Source organism: Triticum dicoccoides, chromosome 1A, assembly GCF_002162155.2.
Source record: "Triticum dicoccoides isolate Atlit2015 ecotype Zavitan chromosome 1A, WEW_v2.0, whole genome shotgun sequence".
Lineage (NCBI taxonomy): Eukaryota > Viridiplantae > Streptophyta > Magnoliopsida > Poales > Poaceae > Triticum > Triticum dicoccoides.
Genome location: NC_041380.1, coordinates 570506349 through 570518109, shown reverse-complemented (window position 1 = coordinate 570518109; position 11761 = coordinate 570506349).

Below are 11761 nucleotides of genomic sequence, written 5' to 3'. Positions count from 1 at the left end.
GTGACCGTGAAGGGATTGACAACCCCTTTATCGCGTTGGTTGCGAGGAGTTTATTTGTTTGTGTAGGTGCGAGGGACTCGTGCGTGGCCTCCTACTGGATTGATACCTTGGTTCTCAAAAACTGAGGGAAATACTTACGCTGCTCTACTGCATCACCCTTTCCTCTTCAAGGGAAAACCAGCGCAGTGCTCAAGAGGTAGCAAGAAGGATTTCTGGCGCCACTGCCGGGGAGTCTACGCAAAAGTCAACATACTAAGTACCCATCACAAACCCTTATCTTCCGCATTACATTATTTGCCATTTGCCTCTCGTTTTCCTCCCCCCCCCACTTCACCCTTGCTGTTTTATTTGACTCTTCTTTTGTTTGCCTTCTTACCGTATGTATCCTTGTTTGTGTTTCCATGCGCCTTCTATTTGCTTGCGTCTTTGCTTGCTAAAAATCTATTAATATGGATCCACTTAAAGTGTTCTACTTAGATCACCTTCGATCCTTATGCGCTCGTGCTGAAACCCCAACTAGCCTAGTTGATGGGAAATCTTTAGATGAGCATGATCATTTTGTGCGTCACCGTTTGCCTGAAAAAGGGAGACTCTTATGGAATCAAATAAACAGATTGCTGTGTTATGCTTGGAATCTTTGTGAAATTTTTGATTTTACTTGTTGCTCTAAGAACCCCAAAGAACACCTCCCCTACCTATGTGAGTTTAATGATATTGAAATCTGATCTTCTTATGCAAAGGATGTTTATAGTTACTACGATATCGAACGAATTGAAGAATTTGTTGCTTTTAAGGGTGCTTATGAAGTTGCTTCTTTGATTGAAAAGTATGATATTACTCTCTACGAATCTTAAAATTTTGACATACTTAAATATTGCTATGAAAACTATGCTCATAATGTCTATGTCAAAGAATTTATTGAAAGAATGACCGTTGCTTCGGAAGAAAATAATGATATGCATGAATCTATAGATAATTATGATTCCGATGATTTGATTAAAATATCCCTTGATGAACATGATGCTTGCTATTCTTGTGGCCATGATGCCAATATTTATGAAGATGAATTTGCTATAGTTCCTTATGTTAAACATGAAATCGTTGCTATTGCACCCATACTTGATAGTTCCTTCGATGAAAATCATGATTGCAATGATGTTATTATAAATTCTCTTAATGTCAATTGTGTTAATGATATGAAAAACCCTAAACTTGGGGATGCTAGTTTTGCTATGACTACTATTTGTTGCAATGATCATGATTGGGGTGATTCTACTTTTGATCTTGAAAATTTATTTAAGCCCCATGATGAATATGAGATTGATAATAGTGTTTGCAATATTATTGAAAGTGAGTTTGGAAGAGTGTTAACTTTATATCCCACATATTTGGAGAATGTTCAATCTTATGAAGTTTTTGATAAAAGTGGGTTTGGAGAGGTCATGACTTTAGTTAATGTTTATCCCACTATTTTGGAAGAGTGTCAACTTTGCATACATGTGGATCTTATTAAGAATATGTTTTGTGATAGCTATATTGTTGAATTTGCTTATGATACTACATGTAATTATTATGAGAAAGGAAAATATGGTTGTAGAAATTTTCATGTTAGTACATTACCTCTCATTATGTTGAGATTGCTATTGTTTCTTTCCACTTTCTTGCATATGCTAGTTTTTGCTTTCCTTGATAATTTGTTTGACTATAAGATGCCTATGCATAGGAAGTATGTTAGACTTAGATGTGTTTGTCATGTGTTCTATGATGCTCTCTTTGTGCTTTCATTCTTGTCTTTCATGTGAGCATCATTGAAATATTATGCCTAGCTAGGGGCGTTAAACGATAGCGCTTGTTGGGAGGCAACCCAATTTTATTTTTATTCCTTGATTTTTGCTCCTATTTAGTAATGAATAATTTATCTAGCCTCTGTTTTGGTTGTGTTTTTGTGTTTAATTAGTGTTTGTGCCAAGTAGAACCGTTGGGAAGACTTGGGGAAAGTCTTTTTAATATTGCTGTAAAAAACAGAAACTTTAGCGCTCACGAGAACTGCTGCTATTTTTAATTGGAAAGTGATATTTAGTTAATTCTTTTTGCATATGATTAATAGATAAATTCCTCACGTCCAGAAGTTTATTTTATAATTTTTGGGGTTCCAGATCTTGCGTTAGATACAGATTACTACAGACTGTTCTGTTTTTGACAGATTCTGTTTTTCGTGTGTTGTTTGCTTATTTTGATGAATCTATGGCTAGTAAAATAGTTAAAAAACCATAGGGAAGTTGGAATACAGTAGGTTTAACACCAATATAAATAAAGAATAATTTAATTACAGTACCTTGAAGTGGTGTTTTGTTTTCTTTCGCTAACGGAGCTCACGAGATTTTCTACTTTAAGTTTTGTGTTGTGAAGTTTTCAAGTTTTGGGTAAAGATTTGATGGTTTATGGAACAAGGAGTGGCAGGAGCCTAAGCTTGGGTATGACCATGGCACCCCCAAGATAATATAAGGACACCTAAAATCCAAAGCTTAGGGATGCCCCGGAAGGTATCCCCTCTTTCGTCTACTTCTATCAGTAACTTTACTTGGAGCTATATTTTTATTTACCACATGATATGTGTTTTGCTTGGAGCGTCTTGTATTATCTGAGTCTTTATTTGTTAGTTTTCCACAATCATCATTGCTGCACACACCTTTTTGAGAGAGACACTCATGATTCGACAATTGTTAGAATACTCTAGTGCTTCACTTATATCTTTTAGAGCACCATGGTGGATTTGTTTTATAGAAACTTTTGTTCTCTCATGCTTCACTTAGATTATTTTGAGAGTACTACAAAACAGCATGGTAATTTGCTTTAATTATGTTAGGCATTCAAGATTAATAATAAAATTTTCTTATGAGTGTGTTGAATACTATGAGAAGTTTGAAACTTGATAATTGTTTTGAGATATGGAGATGGTGATATTAGAGTCATGCTAGTTGAGTAGTTGTGAATTTGAGAAATGCTTGTGTTGAAGTTTGTGATTCCCGTAGCATGCACGTATGGTGAACCGTTATGTTAAGAAGTCGTAGCATGATGTATTTATTGATTGTCCTCCTTATGAGTGGCGGTCGGGGACGAGCGATGGTATTTTCCTACCAATCTATCCCCCTAGGAGCATGCGCGTAGTACCTTGCTTCGATAACTAATAGATTTTTGCAATAAGTATGTGAGTTCTTTATGACTAATGTTGAGTCCATGGATTATACGCACTCTCACCCTTCCACCATTGCTAGCCTCTCTAATACAACGCACCTTTCACCGGTATCATACACCCACCATATACCTTCCTCAAAACAGCCACCATACCTACCTATCATGGCATTTCCATAGCCATTCTGAGATATATTGCCATGCAACTTTCCACCGTTCCATTTACTGTGACACGCTCCATCATTGTCATATTGCTTCGTATGATCATGTAGTTGACATTTTAGTTGTGGCAAAGCCACCGTTCATAATTCTTTCATATAAGTCACTCATGCATCATTGCTATCCCAGTACGCCGCCGGAGGCATTCATATAGAGTCATACTTTGTTCTAGTATCGATTTGTAATCATTGAGTTGTAAACAAATAGAAGTGTGATGATCATGATTCATAAAAGAGAGAAAGGCCAAAATAAGGCCCAAAAAAAGAATAAATAAATAAAAAGGGGCAATACTACTATCCTTTTTTCCACACTTGTGCTTCAAAGTAGCACCATGATCTTCTTGATAGAGAGTCTCCTATGTTATCACTTTCATATACTAGTGGGAATTTTTCATTATAGAACTTGGCTTGTATATTCCAATGATGGGCATCCTCAAATGCCCTAGGTCTTCGTGAGCAAGCAAGTTGGATGCACACCCACTTAGTTTCTTTTTGATGAGCTTTTATATACTTATAGCTCTAGTGCATCTGTTGCATGGCAATCCCTACTCACTCACATTGATATCTATTGATGGGCATCTCCATAGCCCGTTGATACGCCTAGTTGATGTGAAACTATCTTCTCCCTTTTTGTATTCTCCACAACCACCATTCTATTCCACCTATAGTGCTATGTCCATGGCTCATGCTCATGTATTGCGTGAAGATTGAAAAAATTTGAGAACACCAAAAGTATGAAACAATTTCTTGGCTTGTCATCGGGGTTGTGCATGATTCGAATACTTTGTGTGGTGAAGATGGAGCATAGCCACACTATATGATTTTGTAGGGATAACTTTCTTTGGCCATGTTATTTTGCAGAGACATAATTGCTTAGTTAGTATGCTTGAAGTATTATTATTTCTATGTCAATATTAAACTTTTGTCTTGAATCTTTCGGATCTGAATATTCATACCACAATTAAGAGAATTACATTGAAATTATGCCAAGTAGCATTCCACATCAAAAATTCTGTTTTTATCATTTACCTACTCGAGGACGAGCAGGAATAAGCTTGGGGGATGCTTGATACGTCTCCAACGTATCTATAATTTTTTATTGTTCCATGCTATATTATATCCTGTTTTGGACATTATTGGGCTTTATTATACACTTTTATATTATTTTTGGGACTAACCTATTAACCGGAGGCCCAGCCCAGAATTGCTGTTTTTTTGCCTATTTTAGGGTTTCGTAGAAAAATAATATCAAACGGAGTCCAAACGGAATGAAACCTTCGGGAACGTGATTTTTGGAACGAATATGATCCAGAGGACTTGGACCCTACGTCAAGAAATCAACCAGGAAGGCACGAGGTAGGGGGCGCGCCTACCCCCCTAGGCGCGCCCTCCACCCTCATGGGGCCCATGTTGCTCCACCGACGTACTCCTTCCTCCTATATATACCTACATACCCCCAAACTACCAGATACGGAGCCAAAACCCTAATTCCACCGCCGTAACTTTCTGTATCCATGAGATCCCATCTTGGGGCCTTTTCCGGAGCTCCGCTGGAGGGGGTATCGATCACGGAGGGCTTCTACATCAACACCATAACCTCTCTGATGAAGTGTGAGTAGTTTACTTCAGACCTACGGGTCCATAGTTATTAACTAGATGGGTTCTTCTCTCTTTTTGGATCTTAATACAAAGTTCTCCCCCTTTCTTGTGCAGATCTATTCGATGTAATCTTCTTTTGCGGTGTGTTTGTTGAGACCGATGAATTGTGGGTTTATGATCAAGTTTATCTATGAACAATATTTGAATCTTCTCTGAATTCTTTTATGTATGATTGGTTATCTTTGCAAGTCTCTTCGAATTATCAGTTTGGTTTTGCCTACTAGATTGATCTTTCTTGCAATGGGAGAAGTGCTTAGCTTTGGGTTCAATCTTGCGGTGTCCTTTCCCAGTGACAGTAGGGGCAGCAAGGCACGTATTGTATTGTTGCCATCGAGGATAACAAGATGGGGTTTATATCATATTGCATGAGTTTATCCCTCTACATCATGTCATCTTGCTTAAAGCGTTACTCTGTTCTCTTGAACTTAATACTCTAGATGCATGCTGGATAGCGGTCGATGTGTGGAGTAATAGTAGTAGATGCAGGCAGGAGTCGGTCTACTTGTCTCGGACGTGATGCCTATATACATGATCATACCTAGATATTCTCATAACTATGCTCAATTTTGTCAATTGCTCAACAGTAGTTTGTTCACCCACCGTAATACTTATGCTCTCGAGAGAAGCCTCTAGTGAAACCTATGGCCCCCTGGTCTATTTTCCATCATATTAATCTTCCAATACTTAGTTATTTCCTTTGCCATTTATTTTACTTGCATCTTTATTTCTATTTATCATAAAAATACCAAAAATATTATCTTATCATATCTATCAGATCTCACTCTCGTAGGTGACCCTGAAGGGATTGACAACCCCTTTATCGCGTTCATTGCGAGGAGTTTATTTGTTTGTGTAGGTGCGAGGGACTCGTGCGTGGACTCCTACTGGATTGATACCTTGATTCTCAAAAACTGAGGGAATTACTTACGCTGCTCTACTGCATCACCCTTTCCTCTTCAAGGGAAAACTAATGCAGTGCTCGAGAGGTAGCATTCCTCCGATATTTGGGAGTTGCATGATCTCATAGTCAGAGGAACATGTATATAGTTATGGAGAAAGCAATAACAACAAACTAAACGATCATCGTGCTAAGCTAACGGATGGGTCAAGTCAATCACATCATTCTCTAATGATGTGATCCTGTTAATCAAATGACAACTCATGTGTATGATTAGAAAACATAACCATCATTGATTCAACGAGCTAGTCAAGTAGAGTCAAACTAGTGACACTCTGCTTGTCTATGTATTCACACATGTACTAAGTTTCCGGTGAATACAATTCTAGCATGAATAATAAACATTTATCATGATATAAGGAAATATAAATAACAACTTTATTATTGCCTCTAGAGCATATTTCCTTCAATTTTATTGGTCCAACATATTCCCGTTGCCAGGTGGAAATTAGGTTTCATAGACAAACATCTGGGACCGAACAACTATCCATTTGATTTTTTCAGACAACTTTTATTTCTTTATAGATCGAGGAGGTATCAACTGGTCGAGGCACACCGAGCCTAGGTTAATTTATTGACTACTAGAGCATGCCCATCTCAGATTTTTTTCTAAGAGAAAGAGCCCAGCCGTAGCGAACCAACCTATGGTTGGATGGTTAGGTGGACAATGGTATCCCCAACCGAGAAGGGTTCAAGTTCTGGTGCTCACATTTATTGTGGATTTACTTCATGATTTCTAGCGATGCGTGTTCCGTGAGAGAAGACATTCCCATCGACTACGAGGAGCCTACTATGACTCCATAAAATCTCAAAATGATATGTCGGCTCAGTCTCTTGGAGGTGCTCATAGAGGTATGGTGTGTGTACGTGAGTTCATAGAGGTGAGTATATGCGCATATATATGAGCGCTTATGTTTTTACTTTGTTAAAAAAAGAACTAGGTCTGTATGTATGAAGCGGAGATTAGGACTTCCATCCGATGTGCGTACCTCCTCGCCAGGGGCATATCTGGCCAGATATTTTGTACGTGCAAGTTTTCCCCCCAAAATTCCCGGAGTGCTCCTCCGAGGGCGATTAGGGTTTGTGGGTGGAGTTTGGCGGCGTGTGCTGATCTTCTGCGCGGCGCACATACTTCTGGCTTGAGGATCGCAACATCGTCGGGGCATGGCAACGGGAAGGAGCCCCTGTTGCCCTATGCGGTGAGGGCGAGGTTAGTGGAGGCTTTAGGTAAACTGGACATCACCGAGGAGGAGGCCATACCGCTTGTTCTTGATGGTAGGGATGAAAGGGTGCATGAGAAGTGGATGCTGGCTGGGAAAGTGCTGCGCGGGAAGCTATTACACATCCAAACAATCACCAGCGCACTTCGTCCGGCTTGGGAAAACCCTGAAGGTTTGATCTTTAGATCTATTGGAGAAAACATATTTGTGGCTGAGTTTCCTATTCAAAGAGATCGGGCTCGCGTCTGGGAAGGGGCACCATGGCATATGAGTAAAAACACCGTCATCTTGGTGGAGTTTGATGAATGCATGCGACCTTCTGAACCGAGGTTTGATAAGATTCATATGTGGTGAGGGTAGTTAACATGCCTTTTAACCTGTGTGATGACTAGTGGTGTGTTGCTATCGCTAAACAGATTGACGAGTAGGCATCTTGCGTGCATTTTGACCATGTTAATGGCTATCTTAGAGCTAGAGTGTCAGTTGAAGTGGAAAAACCATTAAGGTGTTTTATTTTGATTGAGTCAACACGGAGGAAGAGGATGCCCCCCTATGATATTCAATAGGAGAATGCTCCACACTTCTGCTTCTCCTGGCTACTCTAATTTGCATTGTCCTTCCCGTGGGACTCGGGATGCCAATGGGGATCTTCTGTTTGGGAGAAGATTGCGGGCGCCAGATGATCGCAAAAAACCGGCTCCAGTGAGAACATGTCTAAAGAGCACTCACACAACCAGAATAATACAGCTGAGACAAAGGGTTCAAGTACTGCAACTAAGAAAGGAACCGAGGTTACTTCCCCGACGAAGAATAGAAATCAGAACAAACGCAAGGGAGGGCTGAAGGGGAAGAAACAGGAGTACATTAGGGTTTTACCCTTGCTGATGAACGAGGAACATGATCAAGAGGGAGGTAAGAAGGGCGCCGATGAGGACCCTACTGGTTCCTCCAAGAAAAGTGTTGATGGTGAGAGGACGCCAAAGAAAAAGAAACCCACTCCGGTTAACTCTGGGACATCGGCAGAAGATGCGGCGCAGCCCTGCCTGGCGCAATGAATTTCCTTAGCTGGAACTGCCGTGGGCTCTGGAACCGAGCGGTAGTTCGCGAGCTTCCCAGTTTAGTGAAGCAAGAAGGGCCCTGTCTCTTGTTTGTGATGGAGGCAAAGATTGCGGCAAACAGGATAGAAAGCCTAAAACCAACTTGGTTTTGTAGGCTATTTTGCACTGGATAGTGATGGTCTAAGCAGAGGCATCGGTCTGTTTTGATCAGCCGAAGTTCAGGTTGATCTTCAAAATTATAGTTCTGGCCATATTGATGTAATGGGGCAGAAGAGTGATCAGAGTTTGGGAAAATGGAGACCGGCGGGATTCTATGGAGCCTCACGAGCAGCAGACAGACACCATAGCTGAAGTCTTCTTCAAACTTTATCCATCCAACATTCAACATGGTTATGTGTTGGGGATTTCAGTAAAACACTATACGTACGCATCGGAACACTTCTCGCGGGCTGCCCTTCCTGAGTGGCAGATGCGTGCGTTCCGAGACGTAACATACGAGTGCTTATTTTAGGACCTAGGGTGGTCTGGCATGGAGTATACATGGGATAATGGCCAAGCAGGTGATGCCAATGTAAAAGCTCGACTCAATAGAACCTTTGGGAATCCAGCCTTGATTAATTGTTTCGGCCATACAAGAGTTCGGCAGATCAGTACCACGGAATCTGACCATTGCTTTGTATTGGTTGAGCTGCGGGAACATGTGGTCGAGGGAAGAAGAAGAGGAGCGAAACAATTTCGCTACGAGGATGTTTGGTAGACGCATGTAGACTACGATAGTGTTGTTATGGATAACTGGCAAAAGGGGGTTGGTCTGCAGGGTTTGGCCGGAGTCCTTCATGCGCTCAACGACATGCATATCTCATTATCTGCATGGGGCACATTAGAGTTTGGTAGCTTTGACGGCCACACTAGCGGTGGTGGGCGCTCGCGTTGGCTATCCTCCTTCACCGATCTGATTGGGGGCAGCCGAAGGCATTGGTGTGATGCCGGATCCGAGCACGATGGTGGCGTCGTCCCCTTCAGGGATGACGGTCGGGTGGTGGGTCCTTCTGGCGGCGCCGGTGGCGGCGGATCTTGGGATCCCGCTCCCGGGGACGTCGCAGGACGCGGTGGCCCGTGCATGAGAGATGAAGTTTCTTCAAACAAATCTGAGTGAAAACTTGCTTTTGACTACTGCAAAGGCCGGCGGTGACGGCGCTGTCTGTGTCGTTCCCTTCTTGAAGGCATCGCCGTGGAGAAGTTCAAGGTCACTCTCTCCTACCTCCGGGGGAAACCCTAGATCAGTTGATCGGATGATGGCAGCGCTCTGGTGTCGTTTCCCCCTTGGGGGCGTCATTCATGGAGGTACACACGGGCTCAGGGAACAGAGGACGGCTTCTTTGGTGGAGTGGTACTTCATCTTATACATTGATGGCGGCGGATCTTGGCGGCGTGGCGCTGTGGAGATTCAGAGTCCGATGCACGGAGATGAACTCGCGCAGGGAGGTGGCGCTGTCTGGCGTCGTGGTGGCGACGACGGCAGTTAGACCGAACAAGGTTGATGCAGCAGTACAGCATTGAAGATGGATTGGTGGCAGGTGGCTGCGGCGGCCTCATACCCGGCAGGCGTCCTGGTTGAGGAGTGCGCCGGACTGGTAGGTGCCCCATACCCGGCAGGTGTCCTGGTTGGGACCTTAGGTCTTAGATGGTAGGTTTGGCTGCGAGTTCTGTTCGGTATTAGGCCCAGACTATCAGCATCCCTTCATCAATTGGATATGAGTAGCGACAGATGTTGCATAGACGGTGGCTTTAGTCTTATTGTTGTATGACTTTGTAAGGTCTAGTGTGAATAATTAATAAAGTGGCTGCATGCATTGTCCAGATGCAGAGGCCGAGGATCCTCCTCCATTTCTAAAAAAAAGTAAGGAAACTTCGTGAAAAGCTCAACTGCCTGAGAAGTCGAGTTGTTGCGAGAGGTCCCACCGATGAAGAAAAGGCCATAGTTAAAAAGCTTGGTGAGGCACTTCATCAAGAGGAAATATGGATGTGCCAACGGTCTAGAATACTGTACCTGCGCGAAGGAGATTGAAACACAATTGTTTTCATGCACAAGCAGGGCAACGAAGAAAAATGAATAAGATTGAACGGCTGGTGCATGCAAATGGGTCGACCTAATAAACATTGGAGGATGACCAAAATGAAGTGCAGCAGTTCTATTAGGATCTGTACACATCTCAATGGTTCAGACGACTTGACGAACTGTTAGATTTGGTTCCAACTCAGGTGTCCGCCCCCATGAACGCACATCTTGATATGGCTTTTACGGCAGAGGAGGTTCAGACGACGCTGTTTGAGATAGCCCCATCCAAGGCGCCGGGGTGGATGGCTTTACTTCAGGATTTTTTCAGAGACACGGGTCCTTGTTGAAAGATGATATAGTCCCGTCGGTGTTGGGTTTTTTGAATGGGGGCCGGGTGAGGTACCCGCAAGAATGAATGACACTTCAGTCACACTTATCCCCAAGGTACGACACCCACAAAATATAAACCAGTATAGACCTATCTCCCTATGTCCTGTTTTTACAAAATTGCAGCCAAATGCATTGTCAACAGAGTGAGGGATTTTCTTCATGAAATAGTAAGCGAGGAACAAAGTGTGTTTGTGCCTGGGTGCTTCATAACAGATAATGTCCTTATTGCACTTGCGAGTGTTAAGGCAATGAAGAAAAGGAAGAAAGGAAATAATTGGGTTTGTGATGTTAAATTAGACATGATGAAGGCGTATGACCGGGTTGAATGGCATTATATAGAGGCCATCATGACTAAATTAGGATTCAACTCAACCTTTTTCTGACTGATCATGAATTGTGTTTCATCAGTTCGGTTTGCAGTACGTGTGAATGGTGAATTATTGCCATTTTTCACCCCATCTAGGGGCTTCCGGCAAGGAGACCCCATGTCACCATATCTATTTCTTCTGTGTGTGGAGAGGGATTCACAACTTTGTTAAACAATTTTGGTGGTGTTTATGTGGACAAAGGAATCTGAGTATGCATCCAGTCACTATGGATTAATCATCTACTGTTTGCAAAAGACAACCTTATCTTTATGCAAGCTAAGTTGGAGAGTGCTACACGTTTGAATGACATTATGAGGATATATGGTGATTGTTCGGTCCAGTGCGTGAACAGAGAGAATAGCTCCATCTTTTTTAGTCCAAACACACCATATCCAGTTAGAGTAATGCTGAAAGGTGCCACGGGCATTGCCGTCGAGGCCTTCAATGAAAGATACTTAGGCCTCCCAACAGTAATTGGACGAATTACATCTGGTACTTTTGATTTCATCGGAGAGAGAGAGTGAGATCAAAGATGAATGGTAGAGCAGGACGATTGGTTTCTTGCGCGGCGAGGGAAGTGTTAATCAAGTCAAAGGCTTAGGCAGTCCCAACGTACAACATGAGCTGCTTTAAGCTCAC